Source organism: Phalangium opilio, unplaced genomic scaffold, assembly GCF_054372755.1.
Source record: "Phalangium opilio isolate 3A_F unplaced genomic scaffold, DU_Popi_V2 ptg000082l_1, whole genome shotgun sequence".
NCBI classification, from domain to species: domain Eukaryota; kingdom Metazoa; phylum Arthropoda; class Arachnida; order Opiliones; family Phalangiidae; genus Phalangium; species Phalangium opilio.
In genome coordinates this window covers 5,800,857-5,827,515 of record NW_028324189.1, presented here as the reverse complement: position 1 = coordinate 5,827,515, position 26,659 = coordinate 5,800,857, and the positions used below count along the sequence as shown (strand labels likewise).

Below are 26,659 nucleotides of genomic sequence, written 5' to 3'. Positions count from 1 at the left end.
CTTTGAATAACCCATCAATTTTAATTTCTACAGTTGCTTATCAATATGGACCAAAAACAAAATATCTAAGTAAATAAGTTTGTAGTAGTTCTCCACTCTCCAAGGAGAGGTAATATTTTTGTTTCTCAACTTGTTTTAAATAACGGTAGTTCCACATCGGTCAAAAATCTAAACAAAGTATAATACTTGAGACTTAACATATTAAGGTTATTTCCGTGTACGACTATGAAACAAAATTTTTTAATGTGTATTAAATATAGTGCGATTATTCCTTTAAGTTGACTGTTCAAGCGGGACCTCCCTTGGCTGACAAGATAACAGTTTAAAAGAGATTGGTTTTTCTCGTTTTTTAATTGATGGATGGGCCAATATTTTGAAACGTATTTTTGACATTAATTGATTGTTTTCGCAAGGCAGCTACAGCTTGTTAAATTTATTTTGGAATTTCGTGCCAGCGTTACACTCGTTTTACTCGTTAGTCAGATTCCTCGATTTATTGACTTAGAAATTGAGGTTACGTCAACGCCAAACCCGCAAAGCTAGGAAAACTGAACAAAATAAAATTTATGTACTAATAAAGAAAACTAGGCAGACACCTAATTTATACGTCAATTATTTTATGATTAAAAATATTTTAATTGACAGTATATAAACTAGGTTTCGAAGGGAAAACAAAATATTTAAATTAATTTTTTAAAAAATGCTTTAGGCGTAAGTAACATAGTAACAGTAAGCATGACACTTTGAGCTACCAAATTCTTCATTTCTTTTGAAAGGTTTTTCACATTTTATTTATAGAGGGTTTTGTCTAAAAACTAAAGGGGCAAATTCACAGCAACTCTGTGGGCTGTGCCTTACCAGGCATAACCTCTACGAAAGTTTGGACAAAAAATAGGGAATTATGTTTTACTCTTAAACCCATATTACACGGTAGGTGGGATTTTTTTTAAATACATCAGAGGCATTTGACCGAGGAGAGTCGTTGTAAAATAATGAGATATTTTAGGGGTGACCTAGAAGTTAGGACAATTTTTATAAAATTATTTTTTGTAATCATAATTGAATAATTTAGCTTAAAATTTAAGTGTTTGATTTATTAGTATTTTGTTGTAAAATTTTCTGTAGTTAATTTCAAATTAATATTTAAACTTGTAATCATTAAGTTTTTAAGCAATGTTCATTGTTAATATTTTAAAATTTTTTGTCACGGTTTCATTTTCTTGTACATTCCTTTCAAGTTGTTTTAGATATTTTTTGTAAACATGTTTTTCATTTGAATTTGTTTGATAATAGTAAAAAAAGTAGGTAAAAAGATTCAAGCCCTTTGTAGAAAGGAATTATGGGCCTAGAAAAAAAAGGTACCTACTAAAAAATAAATAAAAATTCAGATCCTCTCGAGCAGTGAAACCAATAAGTTGAAAAGAATAATTTGTGCGCGCTAGGCCCCTTTAAAAAGGCCCAAGGAATACTAGATAAGAACTGAGCAACCAGTAAGTGGTTAATTAATATGAGCGAGCTTAGCCCTAAAAAGCCACAGAAAAATTTTAAGAACTTTTGTGCTATTTTAAACTAAGAAACTTTGCGCGATTTAAACAAGAAACTTTTGAACCATTTAAATAGACTGTGCGTGAATTAGAGCAAAAGTAAATAACTCAAGTGCGATTTCTTTAACTCTTAAAGAACGAATTGTTAAATTTTACCCGTTTTTTGTACCGATCCAATTTTTTCACTTACCAACACCGAAACGAACCAACCGCGCTTATGGAACCGATGTTTCAGTCCGTCGGAACCCGTAATTAAAACTTTAAGCTCTCCCAAAGCTAAATTACCTACATATTTTGGTGCCGACAATGAGACTTCAGATTGGTTTAATGAGATAGAACAATGTCGAGCAAAGATTTGGCTAAGTGAGAAGTCGGATTAAAACGTCGTTAGAAAACATTAAAAATGAACTTCAAAACCCTGTGGTTAACGAGGAATAATTAGCGGAACTGAAAATTGAGCTAGCCGACGTAGAAGATTGGTTCGACGAAATAACCTTATGGAAGGGTCGAGCAAAGCGCTATATGGATAAGATGCAACGGAACGCCAGCTCAGCTGCCAGTGTAACCTCCGGCCCAGGATTAGGACCGACTTCGAGACAATCCAGCAATGCAACGCACTCCACGAGCAAGAAGAATGTCAAACGACCTCGGATCCAGATAAAGAAGTTTAATGGAGACAGCAACCAGTGGCAACGTTTCTGGGGACAGTTTCGTGGAACCATCGACCAAGACCCAGAATTCTCTGATACCGATAAGTTGATTTATTTACGTTCATTTTTGGAAGGGGAGGCTGAGGAAGCCATAACTACTGTAATTGACGGCGAGGGTAACTACGCCTTAGCCATTCACACGTTAGAAAAGCGTTTTGGACGAAGAAGTATGATTATTAGTACACGCATTAACAATATTTTACAATTACCACCTGTTTCAATGACATAAAGGGATTAAGGCATTTGCATGATACTTGTCAAATCGAGGTACGAAGTTTAGAAGCCCTTGTAAAAGTATCAGCTATTGACGGAGAACTCATGGCGCATATTCTGGGTGGTTTGTTACCTATTGAACTTCTAGAGCGTTTTGGGGATGACCCTTTGTATGCAAAACCGAGGGTAGTCAATTCTCGCGTCGTTCGCGGACTAGCTGTTAATAAGTCTCTAGCATTACGAAGTATAGGTAATGTCAAATTTATGGAACATAAACACATTATACCTGAGGTGAACTATAGATTTAGACTGTTACTCACCAACACATAAACCTGATGATCTTGACTACCTTGTTTGGATATAATCAAAATTCGAGAGAGTATTACATTACTTATAAATAATTGTCAACTGATGAAGAAAGCATCGTCGTTACCAATTTAAAAGGTATTTCAAATTTGGTGAGAAGAAGAAAGTGCATGGTCGTAATTCGAAAATAGTACCATATGAAAAAGTAGCATGACGCTTTGCGTTATTATATTTTGTGTGAAGAGAGCCATCAACATCAAAATAGACGGACGAGGCGGCGTAACTCGGCGTGTAGAATAATCTAGTCGAAAAATGAAATTCTCTCGGTGTAGAAAAAGCGGATGTACACGCTATACCCTGAGATTGCCTCTCAACGTAATAAGCGCCAAATGCCCCTTCCTTCAAAGCCCGAGACAAGAACGTGAAAAATTGTCTTCATTACCCAATTTGGCCAGAAATTTCATCTTTCCGGAAAAGGCGAGAAGACGAGGGGCTAATCGCTACTTCAAGTGTCCTTTCTTGATATTCTTGAAAGTAAACCAACGCCAAAGTAAACCCGTACTTATGATTAGTCTTACCATAAGTTCATAAGATATGTTCCATAGGTTTGTCACTGGTTACAAACTGGAGCTTGTCATGATGTGACGTAGGTCACAGATTCTTGTAAAGCGACACCTGGTAACTGGGGTGCTTATAGTGTAGACTAAATAGGAAGATGAACTGCAAAATTAACCGAGTGTAGTAAATTCTCGCTAGTCGTTCTCGAGCTAGCTCGAGGTGTAAGTCTCTAGCATTAATAAGTATAGTAAGTGTCATACTAATGTAACATATCTTATAAGCTTATGGTCTTACTTGACAATGCAGTCATGTTTAGAATGTGTTGAGGTTTTCCACTGTTCAGGGGAAATCTGGAAAATTCAGAGAATTAAAAATTGGCCAAATATTAAAGTTATAATGTTGCACAATACAACATATTCTTATGAGTTTATTTAGAAAAGCAATATTCTTAAAAATAACTTCTTAACATTGAGAACTTATACCCAATATGCGCAGGGCAATCACGGAAAATAATCAAGATAAACCTCGAAATCACAAAAATTACAATCTTGTGGCAACCCTCCTGCAATATTTTTCTAGCTTTTCTTGTTGATTGGGCTCTTTTTTTTTTTTTTTTTCATTTTGCTATTGAGGTTACCTCGGCTGATGGTGAATATCCCCTTGTATTATGTTCTCGGTGGTGCATGGTAGTTGGACAGACTCAGGCCAAACTAGCTCTGTCAGGTCGACGCAGTCATTCATCTTGCTGCCAACAGCAACTCCCAAACAGGTACAGCCCCGTTCAAGTTATTCCATTGAATGAATTATTAAGCTAAAGCGCTCTCCGAAACATCTGCCCATAATTTGTCTTACGTTCAGCGTTGCGCTCATTAACTGTAATATTATGAACCAGTATCTGCTTGGAAAGTCATTTTCACTCGCTCATATGGCGTAATTCAAAAAAATACTTTATAAGAAATATACTTTGGAAGATTGATTTTAGATTCTGTTGGTTGCAACTTCATTCCGAAATCTGTTAAAAATAATTTTTTCCTCAATTTTTCTTCCAATAATTTCATTACGTAATTAAAAGGAAATTAAAAGTTAAAAATTTTGAGTAAATTTTTATTAAATTAAGAATCGCGAATGTATAATAGACAGTCGTATGTATCTCAGACCACCGTGACCTAACAAATGTGAGGGCGCGTGATACGCATGGTCATTTGTTTGGCTTTGCCTGTCCATAGGTTTGGTGGTCTGAGGTGTGAAACAGTGTTAAGAAGGAAGGTATGTGGACAACAAAGACCTTAGATTGGGCTTCAGAGCACCATAGTCCTATTGTTTTAAGCCATATCTATTATGTTTGTAAATAACAGTTCAACCAGGAGAAGGACTAAAATATACACCAGAGGTTGATTAAAAACTTGAATTACCTTTATCGGTGAGGGTTGAAAATTGTCACTAAATTTCATCGTAGATCAGGGATGCCTAGTGAGGAAAGCGTACGACAATTTGCTATTGCCTGCTATTCTTAAGACCAAACTAAACGGACAAAGTGAAAAAGACACGAGGAGAAAAAAATCAACTTTGGCCGTCAGAGCTTGTGTGTGTTGGGGTTTTTATCAAGGGGTCTTGAGAGAGATGGCGAGTGAAGACAAAGCGGGCCCTTAAAAATCTAATTTAATAATCCCACGCATGACGAGCTCTCGGAAAAGACTCATCCTTCAGCCCGCATCCGCTTCTTCTTCTTCCTTGTCTTCTCTTCCTCTTACGGGGCCGACCCACTAAGAAGCCAATTAACAAGTGGCACGTCTCTCATAAATCACAAATACTCGGCCTCTGCACCCCTTCTCCCTTCCTGCTAGCGATTTTCTTTAAGTCGAGCCTTTTAATCGTGCTCAAATTCCGCGAAGTTACTAACATCAGAAGTGAGATGAGACCAGAAGTACTGAGCTAACCAAATTCTTCACTCGGCGAAAGTGAATATTCTTGATAACACAAGAACGGTTGGCCCTCTAGTAGCGGTTTCTCAATTTTCCCTCCAAAACGTGAGACGCTCGCGGTGGTAGATGGCCGAACTAGATTCAAGGAGCCGCGTCCGTGTTCGGCCGCTTTAGGTTGAGGGAAGGGGATAGGAAATGTTTTTGGAACTCGACCAATTTTTTTCTCTCTATTGTAGGCGCGATTGAAGTGGCATAAAATCCTCAAATTTGTTCACTAGTGCCAGGATCTACTATCAATGCTAGAGCCCTTCACTTCTAGTCTCATCTCACCTCTGCTAACATTAAAGATGAAATGAACAGCTATGTTTAATTACTGAAGCCCATGCCTTTACTTACAGGCAGATAATACCAAAGACATAGGAGTGTGTGTCAAAGCCATCCATAGTATTATATTTACGACTGCAAGGTTCACTTTCAATTTAACTTCTTTGGTCGGAACATTGGCATTCCTTAGGCTAGAATTCATACTGACTTAGCCACTTTACGTCAACGTATCATGAACAACTGTTAGGGTGTCGGAGATGCATGGAGTCGACGGCCGCTGTAGATCTGGGCTTAATAAACAACTTCATCGTTGTATATAGTGGCGAGGCGTTTCCCGAAGAAGTTTCTCCATTAATCTTATGAGCCCTCAGCTTGTCTACCTCCTGATGATATTTTAAAGATTTGCGAGAGCCGAAATTGAAGGCCCGATACCGACACGTGCCCCCAACTAACGCATACCTCATATTTCTTCCGAATCATTTAGTCGAGTCCCTCATTCCTCAAAACGAGTTTGCAGCGGCTCCGACATAAATCCACAAACATCCTCTTGTTCTTGAGACTACTCTCATCTTTATAAGGTTAAACACAGCTTATTAATCCGCCTTTAAGCTTCATCTAGCTTGGGAAGGTTTCTTGGAATGGTAGTTTGTTACACTGTGCCTATATCATCAACCGAAATATTTTCATTCTTAAAGAGTTTTATGATCATAAACATCATTCTTTCACACAAAATACCACTTTCGTCATTTTAAGGTTTATCACATTATAGGCCTTTTACAAGGTAAAAATAATGGAGGAAGCCATTGCTCCTAACTACATTTTGATATCGCTATTTAGCCTCAAAGTAAAGCATAGATGTCTTTATTACGGTTCTTTTTGAGCCATCTAGCGTTCAGCAGAAGCATTTTCTTTAAACTTGTCCCTATACCTGTGACTTGAAGTATATTTCAAGTTTTCGATGGCACGAAGTTCTTATTTTTAAGCAATAATGTACAATTGGGGTAGAAAATATCACTACTTGGTATCAAAAGTAGTGACAGGGATATACCAGAGAAAATGTCAAATTTGTGACCTCTATACATACACCATCCAAGTTCGTCCGATGCCTATATTTTTTTAACTATATTGAAAAAGTTCAGAAGTTGTTCACCAGATGGCTCTTCCCAACACAATAAACATTTAATAAAATCCTAAAACATGTATCTCAAAGTAAAGCATATGTCGTTATTACGCCGCTTTTTAAGCCATCTAGCGGTCAGCCGATGCATTGTCAGAAACCTTGTCCCACTGTGACTTGAAGTATATAACAGGGGTTTTAGCTTATCATTCCAGTTCATCCGTGTTTAATGGTCTTAGCTACAACAAAAGGTTTGCATTGTGCTCGTCATATTGCCATATTTTTACATATATTGAAAAGGTTCAGAAATTTCTCACCAGATGGATCTTCCTAACACTACTAACATTTAAAAAATCGTATAACACACGTCGTGTTTTATTCCACCTGAAGCGCTATCTACCTTACCTTGCAAAGGACTCCCCACATATTATTATTGCGTTCAAACCCGAAGCCTTGGACTACTGCAGCTTGTTATTGAATGTTTTCCCCTGGTGGCGGGAATATCCCTAATGGCGGTAATATTTATGATGGTTCTTGCTATCTGCTATTTACATACGCGTTAATTACTTAAAATATTCCCGGCGCTACACATCAAGGAAAAAAAGATTAACGGATAAAAGTAAACCTTTTTTATTATAAGCCCTCCATCCATCTAGGTATAGCCCAATATTATCTCAACAACACACGTTTTCCATACAATATACAGGGTGATGCCAAAGTTTATAACCATAAGTCTTATTCAATTCTTAACGTGATCAGGTCATTTAAAAGATAAATAATTTTTAGTTTAATGGTTCATTATACATATAGACGGGCTTGATAGGATTTGGGTTTGAATATGAATGTGGCGCCATCTTTTAAAATGGTGGCCAGAAGAAAATACACTACAGAGCTCTTACGGTCTAATGGGCAATACCGGCCCCTTTTGCTGCTATTTGCACCATAATGCAGGTTAGAATGCCATCAGTATTAAAGTCCTGATGTGAAAAAACGTTATTGAAAAGTTCCAACAAAAAACAGCTACACGTTTTTTCACACTCAAAACAATCCCATTTATTTTCAAACACCTTGTACATAAAGAGATATATACTTGGCCAGCAACGTATTAGCTGCTGGACCACAAGAACGGGCGTTAGATTTTCTAAAATTTCAAGTTTGTAAAAGAGAAAATTAATGGTTTTTTACCCGCTTTTATATTAATGAATTTCTGAGGTTTGATCTCACGATCCTGGATAGTGTTTTTAATATAAAGGAATAGTCTCACTAGTAAGAGCTTAAAGAAAAATTTAAAAAAGGAAAAAAAAATAATTACCACTCCATCCTACATCATTGCTCCATGCTTATGTGGATAAACGTTAGATACAGCTTCAAAGTAACCAGCATGCACCTAATTCATTTTGTTTGGAACCCTATCTACAAGGATTTCCCTAACAAGGTGGTTAAAAACCAGAATCTGTGAAAGACACATTTTGATAAATTATTTTGTGAGTCTATCCCTTTTCAGCTTCGTAACCTGTATCGTTTCATTTTACGTCTTAATTAATTATAGCGTGAGAATATTATAGGTGTGGCTCGTATTTCAGCTTTAATTATTAATCTGACATTTTGCAATAATTCAGAAATATCAATTTCTTTTCCGAATTACGTGCGTATGATGAAAAATTAAAAACCATTCGATATTAATTGCCTAAATTATTAAAGGCTCAACCAAAATTAATGATCACAAATAAGATTTTGAAAATCAGATTTAATGGAAAAGCCCGAGGCATTTTAAAATATATAAGAAAAATAGAACATTTTTTAAAGATTTGGAATTTGATTATGCTTTAAGTAATATTATTACGGTAAGTTGTCACTTTTAGTTGCTGCAAAGGTTTGTTTCCAAGGTATAGAAATCCTTTCGAATGAAAAAAGATTGGGTAGGTTCAGCTGCATCTCCTCTAATAAAATTTTGATAAATAATAAGTTGGGTAAATACTTCTGTTCGTATCTAAAACAATAACATTTCCAAGTATCCGTTTCTAGAGCTAAAAAGTGATTGACATTTAGAAGTGGTTTATGGGTAGAACGACAGATTTTTGGTAATTTGAAAACAATATTTGACACGGATATGAAGTATTGATTAGATTACAACCTTATTGGGCGTTGATTCCAAGCACGTCAACATTGGCCTTTATCAAAGATTAAATATTGAAAACTAAAAAAAAATTATATATGTTATATAAGAAATATAAGAATTAACAAGTGCGAAATGGGTGCCGATAAATTTGTTCAACGTAATAATTTGTTCCAATAACAGTAGAGACTTAGTTCCAATAACAGTAGGGACTTAGTTCCAATAACAGTAGGGACTTAGTTCCAATAACAGTAGGGACTTAGTTCCAATAACAGTAGGGACTTAGTTCCAATAACAGTAGGGACTTAGTTCCAATAATAGTAGGAACTTTGTTCAAATAACAGTTGGCTTATAGTTAGCAATTGCAGTTCTGCATAGATAGTACAATCTGCTTCGGACCAAATATAACCTAATAACGATAAGTATGTCACTTACCATTGCCATAAAGGTAAATTACTTCGTAAAGGTTCGTTGTAAGATATGGGCTTCGTCTAAAACAACTCTAAAACCACACAGCTCCTTACAGTGTTTATATCTATTGGACCCGCCTCACCAGGGGTCGCTTCTATGAGCGATTTGCCTGACTTAAATCATGGTTTACCATGCCCAGTTTTCTAAGCATAAATGTAAGATATCAATACTAGTATCATGATCAAAATGACCGCTTGAAAAACACACTACTTACCTTTCCGTAAGTTTTATCATTATTTTTAGGCGCCTTTCGTGTGCGAGGGAAGCATTGTTCGTTAATGGTGTGAACGAAGCTTTAGCTCAGAATGTCAGGAATCGACTATCGATTATGGATGGCTTGTGAAAGCCAAGAGAAGCGGGGGTTCCTTCGTTTTATGGCATAAAAACTCGGTAGTTTCATATCGCGTTACGTCCGTCGCCAAACTATGAATGATGAGGGTTTCCCTTCAACCGGCCGTCCATGCATTGTCTATAAAGGATAAGAGCTCTGCAGCCAACGAACGATACTTTCTATATGTATCATCGTAAGTCTATTACATAACTTCCTATAAGTTATAGCACTTCTTAATCTCTCTGCCTTCAATTATGAATCTTATAAACTAGGTGAACGTGTTAAAAACAATGTTTTCCGTTCATCTCCCCCTGTTTAGTTTGTACATCCGGCTTAGTTTAACCATGAATTTATTCATTAACATGACTATATATATGTGTATCATTGGCCTAGCTATCATGTTATTTAGGGATGGAAGTACGCGTTTAAAGTTATCGCGGAAGCCAATCAAAATTGCGACACCTGGAAGTTGGAACAGCAGACGATCTGTATAATAAAATTGCATGAGGGATACAGTTTTCGGTCAAATGAATTTTAAAAATGATCGCCGATACTTGAATAAATATCTCTACACGATGTCTGAGGGTGATATTGATCTTTTAAAGGAAATTACGTGCAATGTTTTTCCTAATCTAAAACTGAAAACTGTTCGTAAAGTGCAAAGCCTTGGCCATAACGTTAGAATTGGTGATGCTGGTTTTTTTCCTGCTGTTGGAGGTAAAATTAATAAATAAATCCATTCCCGATTCCCAGAAACCAGCGTTAAACTTATTCAATGAACTTATGGTATTATGATATATTGAACTTAGGAACGGGGTTTGAAATGGGACGGGGTGATGGAATTCCGTTTAATGCAGGGTGCACGCGGTGCGGTGAATTAGGGGTGGATTGCCATATGATGGATGGATCGCCCAAACCCGATTGATAGACTGCATCCAGAGTATTGCTTCTCGCTACCCGCCGCGACGCCTAGTGACGAAAAACCATTCTATAAAGAAAAATACCTTTAATGGGTACGTCTTCCCTCACAATCACATACCAAGGTATTGTTACAAACTGTCTTAACCAACGTGTAATTATTAAACGCGGAGTTTGGGGTGAACTTGACTGTGTGTCTATGTTTAAAGAGAGAATGTGCAAACAAAACGTTTTACCATGAAATGGTTAAAAGAGATTCGCTATCAGTTTCGAGCTCGTATTGTGAAAGAAAGAATTGGTAAGATTATAGAGTTTACGGGGGCTTTTGTGGCGTGTTTCAATTCTCAGCTAACCCGGTACGCTCTTCACTGCCAAATCGAATAGATATAGCTTGGTGACACTTATACGGTTCTACCAGTAAATCTGAATTCATTTTACCTAGACGTAGCTACTTAAACTAGCTCTTCCACAAATTTAGTCAACCTTTTGCAACTAAGTGAAATTTGTGAAAGTTGAGATGTGGACAAGTAACCATCGGGAATGCCAACTTACGTTACTTGTTTCTTCGAAGTATATGTATATGGCTTCCGTTTCGGGTGCCTGGCTTTTGAGCGCCCTCTGATGGACTGATGGTTTCGCGAAACGACTCGCATACCAATAGATTGGAAAAAATTGATAGAAGCAACCCTCCGAAGAAAGAACCGAGTGTCGTTGAGGTGATACGAAGTCGCGGCCGAGAGATGGCAGATTACTTAACGCGCCATAACACATATTGATGATGTAGCCTGTAATAACCAAGCTCGCGACGAAGGATACAATCATTATTTCTGGGGAATTAGAAAAAGCTCACGACCTGCTTGACAATGTTGCGAAAAATCATGATAGGCTACTACGATCAACTGATTAGGGCTTCTAATAGAAAAGGCGATGTTCGTACATCTAAAGGAAAATATGTGTAACAGAAACATGCACAATTTGGTGGATGAAACATTCTGTAGTGCTCAATGCTTGAGGTATTAGAATATTTTTGGTTCTTCTTGGTCACTAATTTCGTAGTGCCATGCTTGTAAAGGTAATTCGTTTCAGTGCATAATCGGGTAGTATTGCCAAACAAATTTTATCCTATCACCGTAGTTGTAGTAAATATTTATTTACTACGCCTGATAAGTTATTACTGTTACTTTTATTTGCAATTGATACTATCAATAGTGTAAGAAGTGAGGAACCAATAAGACCTGAAAAATAAAGAACAGACTTTGTCTTCTGTGGGACCGTGATCTCTGGTTTCTTCCCTCTCCATTCCTAATGTTTTAGCTGATGTTGTGAAGAATCATGTTACAATTACCCCAATTACCCCGCTTTGTGGTACACTTCTTTCGAAGAGAAATATTATGTGCTTTTGCTTAAATATGTTTCTCTTACACCCTCTATTTTTGAGAGTTAAACACGCATTTGGTGATTAGATTTTGTTTATGCCACATTCAAGATTTTTGAAATTCACCCATCCGATTTTGGTTGATTACGGCTAACTTTGGCTCTGAATATTTTAAATCATGGTACTTATATATCTTAGGGAGGGGGAATGAAAGCATGGGGGGAGGCCCGGGGGTGAATGATGGCGAGAACTTTCACTTTTGGAGTCTGTAATAGATATAATCTGGGACACAGATACAAAAGAGGTGGGAGCCACTAGTCATTTTTCATCGGCCATTGTGTCGGCTGCCAACGTCGGGCCCGACTGTAATTTGCGCGCCTCGCTCGCTATCTAGACTAACTTCTCTCACGCGCCCTAACCCCCTCCGTCTCCCCTACTAATACTCGTATGGACGAAATGATTGGATGGTTGAGGATTTCTGAGTTTTACGCATTAAGGAACATTAACTTAGCGCTTGAGTTCAAGCTTCCAATTAATGAAGCACACCAGTAATTACTCCTCAGTCATCTCATCTTGTAATCTTACTAATATCGTGAGGCGACTAGGGGGTGCAGCGTTCTAGTATCCCCCTCGCTCCTAGCGACCCCTTGGACCGAAATCGGAAAGATGATTAGGGGCGATGGAAGAAAATCATCACTCGCCAACGACGCGTTATAACCGATTTATCATCAATCTCACTGCGTCCCCTCATTGTTCCCCCCCTCCCGCCGGTCGACGGTGCCCGCCGCGTTCTGCTACATTAACTTATCATAACAACACCCGTTCGGTCATTCTCTGCCTAACCCCGGGACCGTTCTATTCTCTCTTATATTCTCCCAAATACGATCAACTATAAAAACCCTTCTATTCCTTCATTAGAGTCGCTTTCTAAAGGGAGTATATATCAAATGGAAAAATTGTCTGATAAAGGAATACATACTGACGTCGGTAGAAAAATCGCTCGAACATTCTGTCCGTTACAGTTAAGCGACACCTATCTGTGTTAAAAATATTGGTTTGCATGAAATACGGTAGATGTCGCCACAAGAGTCAAAAGTTAAAAATTTAAAACGACTGTTGCCTTAAGCAAGTAGTCCACTAAGCCTTACGAAACCGTATCGTTAACGTAACGTCACGCATCCAAATACGAACAGAACGCCATCTGATAACGTTTCTTAAACTATGCTTTCGGACTTATGTAATGGGCGCCCTCTTTCGGATGATTTACGAACTTAAAACGGTAACGATACGGTTTCGCATGGCTAAGTGGACTACTTGCTTTAGAAGTGATTTCAATTTCAAACTGAAAAGCGAAGCTGAAGATTTTATTTTAAATTTCAATGATACTAAACCTTCTGAAATATCTTGTGTCCTGAGATTTCTGAAAGGTTTTTAAAATTTTTTGTAAAACAGCTTATTTATGTCATCGTTAGAAATTGTAATGAACAATTACGTAGTTTTTACGTATATTTACTGCAACGTTTTGACTCTGTATGATGCACTCTTAAAACCGATAAACTGTCGGAGGTGAATGGATAAGGAAGGAACTGCTGGTAGTAGCGTAGCTCCTTGGGAAACTTCGGTGTGTAGTTTCAAAGTCGGTGAAGAATAATCGAAATAAACGAAACGATCGAATTTTTTAAGGAAAGTTTCGTCCCCTTTGCAAACATCTGCACGTCGTAAGTACACTACTATTCGAATTGCGTTTAGAAAAAAAACCGAACACCAGATCCGATATATATTTGTCTGAGCTTCTCTTTCTTAAACTTATAATCAAGGACCCCTTCTAACAAGTGGGACTGCGCGCATTAATCAGCTCCGAGACCTTCACAATTTCGTGCCAGGCTTATTCCGAGTTATTTTTATAACATCGATAATCATTTTCTCGCACTTCGGAGAGGTGTGAAGGTGGCTATCAATGAATTCTTAGGGAAATAGCGACCCGTCATGACCAAGATGACAAATTTACTAAAATATAAATAAAATTTCATCGCAGTCAATAATTGTATGTTCCTTATAATTTAATATAATTCAGGTTTTTTTTCACTTCACTAAAAAAACTGCACGAAAGTAAAATGTTATTTAAGTTTTTTGTTTTCTAATATTATAAATGTTGAAATTTATAATGATATATTTGGAAATTTATGGTTTAATTTTTTTGATGTAAGGCGATTGGTCAGATGTAAATTTATTTCATGAATGGATGAATTCGGAATAAGTTTTCATTTATAAAATAGTTCTTCAATTCTACCACGACGTTCAACTATGCCGATACCTCTAATATTTATCAGAATTATTGATAAAAATGTGTAAATGTTTCGGCCCATGTTTCTAAATATGCTTTAATAGTCCAAAACAAATCCCTGACACTTCCACCTATTTTGCAAATCCCTGATTTAATTCGGCTACTTATGCACCCTGCGCTGCAAAACTCGGGCTCGGCCTATAGCTCTTTTCACTTTTTATTACCACAGCTGAATTATTTTGAACAGCATCTCATTCAATTTTGGGGACGGGACTAAAAACGATAATCAATTGTGAGAAGTCAGTATTGGTTCAAACGGAGGGGGTTATTTTGTTGGAAAATATTCAGTCTGTTGTGGCTGGGTGACTCTTCCTTGGATGTTTAATCTTTCACCGGTTTTTCAACCGCATTATTCGATCCTTTCCTGTTTCGCGCTCGAGTTAACGATCGGTTGCGACCACCGACTAGAGAGCCCAAAAGCTTTCGCAGTTCTCTTCTGGCTTTGTTGTCGTCATTTCATTTTTATCCTTGCAGCGAATAAAAATCTACCAATAAAAGTGACTTCCATTAATAATGGCCTTGTCAAGGTTTTGTTCAGGTTTTTACGGTCGCAGGTGCCAAGTGTCAAACATCTATTAATAACGATGCAGGGGTCAGATATTCAGTCTAATTATACAGGGAACCGCAATGGCCATGTAATTCTTATAAAAACTTTGAACCTATCCTATATCCAACTATAATTTCCAAAAAATACCTACAAAATTATTGACTAAGAAAAATGTTTCAGTTTTGTTATAAAGTAGCAAATAATCGTGGTACTCGCATGCCACGACAATTCTAGGTAAAAATCAGTTACTTGGTCTCTATTCCGAACATGTTCACTTAAATTAAAGTTTCAATAACTTCTGAAGCTCCTTCCCTCTCGAAAGTTCAAAAGATTTTATTTTCAGATTTATCCAAACAAATGCGACAGTCTTAGTTCTTTTGTTAATACCTAACCTGAAATCGAAAAAATGCCAAATTCTGCTTAATGCAGGACCCCTACGATATAAACATCAAACTATGGGTCCCATTATCAATGAATGTACGTGGAGACCCAAAATTTATGTCCTTGTCGACATTTGGGGCCAGAAACGATGAGTTCTTTATTACGCAGCCTGGAGTGTGTGGCTTCCCGCGCGCTCAAAGTCGCTTTCAAACATATTTCGCATTTCCACTATGTTTCGCGCATGACAACCTGATTAATGGATCATCACTACTGAATTGAAGTCACAAAACGTAAGGTTGGTTCAGTGGGGTCGATATTTATGAGATCATTTCAAATGAATTCGATTTTGCATCAGTTAGCGAGTGACGTGGTTAAGATTATATTTTAGTGGCGCATTTGTATCTATGTGTGATAATAAAATCGTAGGTTTTAGAAACTAATTTTAGGCTATACCTCCTGTATATTTTGGTAGCATCACCATCTCTCCTCCAAGGTACTAATACACGTTTCTCGAAGAGAGCTTGCAAAGAACTATAATTCCTATCTTGACCTTTGATCTTTCTTTGTAACCTATACGCAAGATAAATATTCTAGGTCCTTTGTTTGGACCATGGTGGAATGAATCGTTTCCATCCCATTCGACACTTTCTTCTCTTTGTCCAGATCTTTAATTTGGAAGGCGTTAGTGTCACCCTCTTTCCTGAATTGCGATATATTAGCACGAACTCGCATCTACAACTCTACTATGTATGTGACATGTAGCGGGGTAGGACTCTCGTGACAAAAAAGGTCATTTGGCGACGTCGCGCCACTAAACGTAACAAATCCTGGAGCACTCTCTCCGCGATCGCCGTTCCCCTATTAAGTACGACCCTCATTTGTCAACTCCGCAGCGTACTCGCTTTTACCCGGGCTTTCCGACAAGAGAGAATGCATCGAAGGAGTAAATGATATCGAGCCTGCGAAGTCGAGGGAATTATTTCCCTAAAGCCGTGTTAATAAACAAACAGAGTTATTTTCGCCCTATGGCTAGCAGAGAAGAACACATGAATGAGTGCTTTGAAGAGCATCGATACCAACAATACAAGGATGGAGTTGTCCACTGCAGGTTTGTGATAACTGTCATTCGCGTATCCTAGTTCCAATACTTGAAATATGGCGAATAAGCTCTCGAATAACGAATGTTTGACCCAGCGTAACTCTAACAGTTATACTACCAAGCATTGGAGAATCCGGAAAATTTTAGCCAAAATGCCAAGCTCTGGTCCTCATCAACATGAGCATTTGCCAATCAGCGAATGTGAAGTGCCGCATTCACACTAGATCCTTTGCACTCCTTTTACTTATTCTCTTCTGGTATTTGAGAGAAAGAAGGAACTATCTGGCCTTAATATCGGGGATCAGCTTCCATCTGGTGTGACTCGCTGCCGAGGACATTTGTTTTACTCTCTGGCTTGGGATACGAAAGACTGAGAGTTTGGCGAGCCGGAATGATTTTTTTCCCTCGGTTCCATGCGTGGCGGCCAACCGTGTTCACATTGATTTCTTTTGTTTGTTTCATTGTTTCTTCAGCTCTTTTCCTATAGCAACTAAAAGAAGGTTAGGATTACTTCCATTTCGTGCAGAAAGATGGCGTTGCTGTCTCAGTTACGTTAAATTTCGGACATTTCGTGTCCTTTCTTAGTAATAATTCATCAGACTGTTTTAAGTTGTTCAAGACTTTTTACCTCATATTTACTTCTATTGATTAGCGTCGCGACTTCACCCAATCAACCTTCATGTTACATTTATTTTTATGACGTAGGTGACGTCTGTACTTTGCCAATCGTTCTTCTAGGTTCAAATTTTAGAGAGTAGCAAGGGGATCCGTCTAATCCTTTATTTATGCCACTATCCTGCTTATATAGAAGCTACCAGCAGACAGACCACCGAGTTGTCGTCCCTCTGGTTACGTACAATCTCACGGATTTTTCCCGAATTTTATTACGACAGTTTTTTCTTTTGAATTTGTATTTAGATCCTTCCTGTTTGTCCTACCAAATGGTCTGATTAGACCAAGAAATGATCAGAACGACCCACATAAAACTTTAAACTATAACAAAGAGGCTTGGTGCCCGTTTTTGGTCGTGAAAATAACAGCTTGGTAAAGTTAACAAAAAACTAACTCGATATTCAACTTCAAATTATGCAACTAGAAACTTCATTTATTATTTGCTGTTGCGACCCAAGCTTACTTTTTCATGCGGTATGAAATTCACGACTGACTATACATGAGTACACATAATGCTTGAATTCCTTCTAATAAAAGGTTTAGCGGAACCAATTCTGAGACATTTACTACTAAGGTTTCGAAGGTTGGTTGATATACTTGGGGAATTTTTCAACATATATCAGAACTGGTTCGAACATGTTACATGTCAGATTACTAACTTACTTTCAATGTTCTATAATAACTTCATATAAAACCATTTAAGTTTAGTAGAAATTTATTAACAAAGGACTAGTGCACGATTATATTGCTAGATCACTATCATATTTGACAAATATAATTAAAGCAGCCAAATAGACAGCGTGTAAGTTTAACGCAAGTTGGCTATAGACGTAGTAACGCGTACGTGTTCGATTTCTCGGTTGAATTTCATAGGTCCAGAGCAAGTTGCCGATGATCAATCGGCGGGCCATAGTCAGGCAATCAGTCTTCGCGCCGGCGAAGACAAGAGTAGCTCTCCCGTCCTCCTGTCCGTCCGCTTAAGATATAGATGGCACTGGCGACTCTACTCGACCGCCAGAATGATTAATGCTCGTTTTCTCCACCCCCTAAACCCCCCTCATACATTTCTGGCCAGCACACGTGCACCCGTTTCCGAATCTTTATATACCAGGTGGTTGAGCAGAGATCTTGAGCATAGATCCCAAATCGTGAAGAGTATGCAGTACGCAGCTTTTTCAATTACTCTCCATAGCCGTGGCGAATGCAACTAATGAACTCGGTCCGAGAAGGGGGAATGTAAAAACGTGCGGCGGGGACATTGAGACCTAAAAAACAAACTATACATTCGGCCTGTCTAAGCCGTACAATGTTTGTAAACATTCGAATTGACACGCTTGTCTGCTAGAGCTCGACGCTATACCCTCAGCCGTACCCGTGCAGTTGTATTTTTGCCTATAAAGTGTCAGAAACTTAGTAAACTGATTCTGGGACATAAGAAACCTTGCAAATAACCTTACTTGGCCCAATAGATTTATTGTACTTAAATAGAAGTCGCGTTGTTCAAATGTTGATGAGGTTGGATTACCGATTGACGACTCAACCATCTCGTGTTGTTGAGGCTGGCGGTTGGAATTCACCGCGAGAAAAAGTAGTGGCTGTTGGAACGAAGATGTATGGGGCATTAGGGCGGTCATAGATCTAATGGAAGAAACCGTTTGTTAGAAATTCGCTTGACAGCTCCGCGCGCCTAACCATCATTTTTCCAACTGGCATACATAGAATGGTGGCCTAGCACAGGCGGCTTGACGCAGACTGACTGGAGTCCGCGATTCCTCGTTCGAGGAATGAACTACTTTCTTTTCGGATCTAGATCCTTTTCAGACCGAGAAACGTATAAGAACGTTCTCGGCCCATACGTCATGCTCCCGGCTGCCGCAGCTCGATGAAAAATGATCGCTCTTTTCCGAGCGAAAAGATCCACGAATAGGCTAAACAAGATGGATGACCGCGCTTAAAACAGCCCAGAGGATTAGAAATAAATAGCGTACGTTGAGAAGCGAGTAAATTTATATGGGCAAAATGGCACAACTTCACTCACGTGTGAATTGAAATACGAAAGAAAAAACGTCTTTTCACTTATTTATTTTTTAATTTAATTATTTATTTCTTGATGGAGATATGGTTGGACCAAGACAGAAATCTAACCATGAGGTGGATGTTAGTCTGTTATTCTTTAATTGTTTATATCCCAATTCCGTGTGAGGTAGAAGGATGAACTTCGGCAAAGGGTTTCCAGAGACCCCGTCAATGATTTGAAAATTCGAACACCCCAAAAGTAATCTCCCAAAGATCTTACCCATAAAAAAGTGAAAATCCACAATATGAAACTAACTCGAACAAAGTCTGTGCCGAAAATAAGAACTCGTCCCTTGGAGTTGTAGTTTTATCATGCGGGTTAAAATTATATAGGTCTAGAATATGACGTTCAAAACGGACTCAAACTTGACCAACTCATCCAAACCACTTCTAAACCCTCGAGATATCAATCACGCAGTTGGCGAAACTTTCAACGAACTGCAACTGTTTATATAAGGAACAAACATCGAAATGAACAATTTTCTGAAAACATAATTGGGGTGATTTTATTTATTACATAAAAAATTAATATTCGAAATAAATAATAAAACTATTTTTTTCGTGAAACTTTAAAGGCGTCACGTTGTCGCCATTAACTATAATAAACGATGGTAAAATTCTAAAATAATAAAGCAAATTATTCTTAGGCTCCTTGTTAATGACAGAAATTTAAATATTCAAATTATCTTAATGCGTTTATTATAGACCGACGTTTGCGCGTTGTGAAAGGGGGAATAGATTTTCGGGTCTTAAAAAGGCCCCGCGTTCTAAAATCCGGAACATTTCAAGCTCATTAGCGTCTTATAATTAAGAGCCAGTCATTATCCATAATGGTTCCAACTCCTTCTCCTCGTCAAGCCTATATAACCCATAAAAGGTGTTTTCACTAACCATGAAGATCGCTGTAAGCGATAACATAATTAGGGTACTTTATAAGCAGAGTACGTAATGTACATAGAGACTATACTTAATAATATGGCATTCAGAATTACTTTGTGTCTATGCTCTCTGTATTCGTGAGCTCTTCGTGTCCAAAAGAAGTAGTGGTTCTCAACCTTTTCAGTGATGTCACCCCTATGACCCACGTGCAGGCTTCTAGCCAGGGGGGCACCATGGAGCAACGCCCTCTCAAAAATATCCTAAATGCCCCCTTATCAATTTCACTTTGCCCCTGTAATGAATATTTTTTTATTTTGGCATATAAATATTAAAACTATTTAGAAAAAAGTATTTTATACTTTACGGTCTTTACCCTTGAAGTATATCACTGAACTAGAATTTTATTTACTCGATGTCTTTATCCAGATATATCCCTGCTTCACTTGGATGTTTTTACTTCACCCTTGATATGTATCCCTGATACACTAGAATTTCTAGCTTTGTCTTCACCCTTAAGATTTATCTCTTGTGCCGTTATAGTGGCGTTGCGTTCCCCTTCTCTCTTTGACCCCCTTTCTTATACATGCTCATTGTTATAACGCTCACTATCTTCACCTGCAATTACATTTTTGCTCAACTGCTAGCAAAATATCTGGAATAATTGTCGCATAAAACAGTCAACTCCATCCCTGATCGCGCGGTTGTAAGCGAATGTGACATTTCGAAAGAGTCTTGCGAGCATATGCCTTGGGTCGAAAGAGATAGACTAAAATGTGTGGACGAAGAAAAGCAAAAGCGGGAATGGAGACAAATTGAACGGTTTAATCTAACGATAATTCACCCCTCATTTGGTTAGCACTCTTTAAGCCTAAGCGAGGCTAATGCCACCATCGCCAAGAATTGGAATTAGTGGCATCTCACGTACTACCCCATAAAACATTTCAAGCCGAACCCTTGTTCGTGTTACCATTCAATGATGTATCGATATCATTTTACAAATTGTAAAAAAAGAAGTGAAACATTCTAATGGCAGATCCTTAGATTCGTTTATGGTTCTAGAGCAGTCGCCAACAATCAACTTTGAAAGCAGTGCCATTAAGTTTATATTATACACGATTTTGAAGTTATAGATTCTCCTAATTCATTTTGAATTAGTTTTTGTTTTTAGTTTTAAGGTTAGTTGAACGAACTACCTTTGTACCCCAAAAGTCATAAGGCCCGTCTACATATTAGTGAAATCGGTAGAAATGTAGAAAAATTTCATAAAATATGTTCTTTACATTTGTGGCCGCCATTTTTCAAGATGGCCGCGAATTGGAGAGGATTTTCTTGAAACCCTTCTCCAAAACACAACATGATCACTGATAAGCCATAAATTGTCTTTTTAGCGGAAAGGAGGAAGCTAGGGGGTTTGCTCCATTAATTACCTTAATGGACACGGAGGAGGGGGGAAGGAGGGACGAGAGTGCAATACGAATTGAATTCTTTCTGATGGTTACACGGAGAGGAATCCTCGCGAATCCCCGAGAATGATAAATGAAGAGACTTTGCATTTTTGATCAAAGTCGTACTCTTTTAATGCGAACGAAATTAATTTCTCTTAAGTCGTAGTTCATTATTAGAGGAATAATTAAAGGAGTGGTGAATTTTCGCTTCAAATTCTTGCGCTTCACTAAGTCATAAGTAACGTAACAGCCATTAGTATGACACTCGATAAAATTTGTTAGTAAACGTGTGTTTCGAGTGAAACATGATTTTCACCAACCCTTGATGAGCTATAAGCACTGAGGAAAAACAGGGTTTTAGAGTTGCCCGGAATTTAAATGGGCTTCCAGTTTTCACAAAAAAAATACATATCTATAATATCATAATAATAATAATAATAATCCAGCTTTATTTCGTGTCCATAACACCCAGTTGGCTATATTTCAATGGGTCACGATTAAGCCTATAGAAACGTAACAACAAACAAGACAACTCATAAACCTTGAAGTTTTTTTTCGAAAAACCAGTCATTAAGTGCAAAAAGCTAGAACGGGTCTGACCAATACTTTTGCAGATCCAAAGATCGTAAAAGTAAAACTCAGGACTTGTTTCGTTCCCCGAACCCGAGTCTGGACCAATGTGCAGTGACGTTTTCCACCAGTGCTAACACTTAAACGTCACAAATCTTTCTTTCACTCACACCAGGCAGGCTTATAAACATTTACGAATGCAATTTCTTCTATATGAGAAATAAATGGTTATGGATGGCCAAGAAGTTATAAACTCTGGCATATGTGTCATCATGACATTTAGATTGTTTAGAACTCAAGCACTTTTCCAACTAAACTTAACTAATCAAATTGAATTTAATATTAGGGAGCACTGATTAATGGAATGATTTAATTATTATTTGTATGAGATATACTTTAGTTGCAGGAAATACTTATTTAGGTATTGCGATAGGTCACGAAAAATGTACTCGAAGGTATGGTTAACTCCTTGAGATCTCCTCCTGGTAGGCAATAATGATTCTCGCTTTAGGAGTTCTGTTAGAGAGCTATAGTCGAAGCCTCGTCTGTACGGAGATTGGGTGCATGGCGGTACTGTTTCGGTGTGTTACTGTTACTGCAAGAGGGAGGATTAGGAGAGGAGGGCGACGTGATTTATGGCGGTCATTTGGCGCATGATGGATGAAGCGTCAGGAAGAATAGCGGCCATAAATTTGGCGGAATGGCCGCCGCCTGCCGCTCTCGGCTTTGTCTCCAAATTAGCCGGAGCGCTCCTTGTCACGCACGCCTCAGCCACGCGTCCTACTCATTCCCAGCTCCTCAAATACCTGCAACCCCATTCCATCGTATCCTGCACCCATAAGTGTGAATCTACTCATTTTTAACCCGAATATAGTACAATTATGTGTCTATAACTTCGTTCAGACACATTTTAGAACTGGTTGACCTTCAAACCTTCCTCCTTATCGGTTCGAAGACAAAGGGCCGTTGAAAGGGATTGAGGGACTGCGTCAAGGCAGCCCAAAAGTCGGTCCTGTCCCCCTAGAAAGTACGGGCCCCGGAAAGACTAACCAAACTGTCCCCGTCCATTCGACGGCCCTACGAAGAGATCCAAAATGTTTTTGTTGAGGCTGAAAAACTACTTTGATGTTGTCCGTCCTACTCAAAAAATAGCGAAGCCCATAATGTTAGAATATTAGTCACTTCACGCTCTTGAGTGTATATATTTGGCTGAAATGTAAAGACTTATTTCTCAGAGTAAATTTTCAACCTCACTAAAAAGAGAAAACGTAATTTAACCGCAGTGACGTCAAACACTAGCCTCCAAAGTTCTAACAAGCAACTTCAAGAAACTGCTTAACTTTGAAGCTTGGAATCGCTTTCAACTGGTTTTATTTTAAAATGTGAAATGTGAACATGGCTGAAGTTTGCGAGCAGTTTGTTTCAAAATTAGAGCTGAGCTTTGTTCAAGCGCAGTTATCCAATGGGTCCAGTTCAGTTCAGTTGCTACAAATTTTTTCGTCTTTTGAAGGAGATTATAGGTCCATATGACAAAAATTTGCAGTCTTTCTAAAACTTTTCTAGAACCCTTCTTAAAATCTCAAGTAGGCTGCAGCCTACCCAAGCCTGCTCGTGGCTCCGTCGCTGGTGCAACCCATGGTTAGAAAAGTTTTGTTTATTTACTTCGAAGGACATATGCAATTTGAATGAGAACTTATCCAGTGGGTGTTAGTTGTCTCGCTTTGTGCCGGTCTCTAACTCGGGAAAGTAATGGTCGATGTGAGGCGCGGAAGACTGCTATGTTTAATGGGCTATTCGTACGCTTTTACCGCCGCCATAAAGAGCTGTAGCCCTTTCCAACGAAGGATCAAGCATCCCTACATCCTTTTTGTTAGGATTGCGCTCTATGACTCCAGCCAGATGAGTGATAATGACCATATTCTTGGTAGTATACTATAGGTAAATTACTAAACCATTTCAAATATGCTGGCTTTCGATAGAATTTTAAATTTCCCTTACATTTTAAGTTCATTTGAAAATTCCCTGACATTTTACACAATTTATAGGTGCCTACTTGGGTACGAGCGAGTCGGTGCGCAGAGTACTGCTCTCAAGTTTAGTAAAATGGGAAAGCTAAGGGGTCCCAACATGAAATGTAAAATCACATTGTTGATGAAATTCACGTTGACCAGGTTTTGATTCTTTTACATATGAACTGCTAATATTATACCTTCGAAAGAAAACGACATTGGCACTTCCTCGTGTATTTGGGAAAGGGAAGAAATATGGGAAGCCATAGCTCGGGCTTAGCAGCTTTTGTCCGCTCCGTTTCGCGGCGGAATGAAATTTGATTGGAAGCGTTTTTTCTGGCTGGGGCTCGCCACTTACCGTAATTCTCGACGGCTTCCCATCGGCTAAAAGGCTTAAGGCAGACACGTTGACGCCAACCCACGCCCATACATCACCCTCTAACGTCGTCCGAAGCACCACGGCGGGCGATACTGTGCACCCACACTTTCTCGCTCGTCTGTTTAATATAAAAAAGATTTACACGTTTTTCTTTACTAAGCCTCGATGCACAGTCATAACCCTTTTCCCGCAAATGCCCGTAATTTGCCTTAGAAACGTACATTACTAACACAGTTCCCCAGGATTTAGAATCTGCGATATGAAACTTTTAGGTCGAAGGGTTTTTGTCGAAGTAGCAGTTCACTTACCCTTTCACTTGGGCTTACACAATCCCTTCAACCGTAAGTAACATGGTCAACAAAAGTATGACACTTCCTATTGCCGTAATCCTAAACCATATTTTATAAATGCCACTGGTTTTTGCATAATCCTGTGTTGGAGGATACCTATTAACAGGGGCTATTTCTACAGACAATGTGACAAATAAGAAATTGTTTAACGAAATTTTGTTATTCTCAGCATGACAACCTTAATGCACTTTTTGTTGTAATACGTGTGGCTTCACGAAGTAAAATGTTCAAAACGATATTAGAACTTGAGTATGAATCCTTGTATTGTTATTACCTGTTGAAGACGTGTTTTGCTTCAGAGCTGTGAAATATATCCTCACAACAGACGGTGTTAACTAATCACGTGACATTTGTCGAATGTGTTAATGCGTCGGAAATTTTAAGTTCAAAACAAGACTCAACGAATTTTTAAAATTTAGATAATAGTACCCATTGTATTAGTTGCAGTAGGATATTGAACTAGTTATAATAAACTTTAAGCTAAACTTGAGAGCAAACTTACAGTCGTCAAGTCAACATTCATGAGAAAATGAATAAATTCTGGGTTTTATGAGTTGAAAAATGTTCAAAATCTGAGTATAAATCCTTTGACAATAAATGGCGCGATGCTGTACATAAGTAGTTTCCTTTTCAACAAATTGGCCGCCTGGTCGCTCTCATTTCTCTTGACGCCGCAGTCAACGGGCTTTCCAAATTTTTGGAGCGCAAAATATCGAGTCTTTCCTCTTTTAAATAGCTCGTATTAAAGTATAATAAATTAGTCCGACTCCCACGCTTCGTGTTCGACCATTTCCAGACAATACAGTGACCTCGCACGAATGAGCGGCAGTTGCTTATTGGGAGTCAGGAATCCACCCCTTTATACGTACGACGGAGTTAACCCTAACAATTTGAATAAGGACTGAAAAGAAGCGAGGGGAAAAAAGAATTTCGCTTTAAAACTCTGATTAATGTCTTCCATTATACCCCGAGTTCGCTTTCAGCCACTTTTTAACCCCCCCTTTTGGAATGAAAAAGAGCCAGCCATATTTTAACGAACAAGACCACTTGTGCCAAATTTGTATCCCACATGTTTTAAAGAAAAAGATCACGTTCGGTAACTCTAAATTTAAAATTAAAAGAGTAATTACATAGTGAAAACAAATGATTTTAATTATATTTTATGGGTTAATGACAAGAATTAAATGGGTTTTTTTCTCTTTTCTAAAAAAATTATTTTATGAACTAGACAAAATTACTAACTCAGAGCCAATAGGTATAACCTTACATGGCAACCAACCTAACATAGGAAATGGGAAGTGTCATTGTTATTGATACTGATCATAGTAGGCAATGAAGTACGTTTGTCGTTTTTTTCGCTTGCGCTAGTTGTGGAAAAGGATCTGACATTTATTGGCAGCCGTTTGCGCTCAGAGATTGATCGACTCAATCCAAAAATCCATATTCTTGTCATTAACAGACGTCAAAACCAACTCTCTCTTTCTCTCTTCGGAGTGGCGCACTGATGAACCAGAGATGGCGTTTAAAGCGTCTTCATTCAATATTTTCGTCGATTATTATTGAATTCGCAACTTAAATTTGTTGATGTCTACAAAGTTGAAATAAATATGCTTGCTGTATAGTGAAAAGCTTTTTATACAGCGTGTAAAATTATGAGTATATCAATTTTAACCAAAGAATTAAGTTACCTTAAGGGGAGTAATGGACACTACGCGTTAGGCTTCTTCGCTTAGCACTGGGGACTGTCATTATTGAACGTCTAGTACCAATTGACGAATTCTCCCAAAAGGGGTAATTCCCAGTGCTTAGCGTAGAAGCAAAACGTGTAGTGTCCATTGCAGAAACACAATTGCTCGTATCTTCTTTAATACTGTAGATATAAATATGATTCCAGTTTATACATTCATTATTTTATACGCTCTTTCGATTAAAAATAAAGCCACTGCATTCCTTTAATTAATACACTTCGTTGTTTCTATCTTTATTCGATCAGTGACAATATA

General features: G+C 38.2%; 4 long non-coding RNA genes across 4 annotated transcripts; all 4 read right to left on the bottom strand.

The window, feature by feature from the left end:
• Positions 1–3,947: 3,947 nt before the first annotated feature.
• LOC149651172 (uncharacterized) lies at positions 3,948–6,441 on the bottom strand. The gene is made up of 3 exons (XR_016370875.1): positions 6,037–6,441; positions 4,744–5,960; positions 3,948–4,343 (listed from the first exon to the last, which is right to left on the bottom strand). It is a non-coding gene; the product is annotated as an uncharacterized LOC149651172 (long non-coding RNA).
• Positions 6,442–8,421: 1,980 nt separating this feature from the next.
• Positions 8,422–9,690, bottom strand: LOC149651171 (uncharacterized). Its single transcript, XR_016370874.1, has 2 exons — positions 9,496–9,690; positions 8,422–9,424 (listed from the first exon to the last, which is right to left on the bottom strand). It is a non-coding gene; the product is annotated as an uncharacterized LOC149651171 (long non-coding RNA).
• Positions 9,691–17,653: 7,963 nt separating this feature from the next.
• LOC149651170 (uncharacterized) lies at positions 17,654–18,794 on the bottom strand. The gene is made up of 3 exons (XR_016370873.1): positions 18,664–18,794; positions 18,406–18,586; positions 17,654–18,340 (listed from the first exon to the last, which is right to left on the bottom strand). It is a non-coding gene; the product is annotated as an uncharacterized LOC149651170 (long non-coding RNA).
• Positions 18,795–23,190: 4,396 nt separating this feature from the next.
• Positions 23,191–24,355, bottom strand: LOC149651169 (uncharacterized). Its single transcript, XR_016371100.1, has 2 exons — positions 24,128–24,355; positions 23,191–24,030 (listed from the first exon to the last, which is right to left on the bottom strand). It is a non-coding gene; the product is annotated as an uncharacterized LOC149651169 (long non-coding RNA).
• Between the last annotated feature and the right edge of the window lie 2,304 nt (positions 24,356–26,659).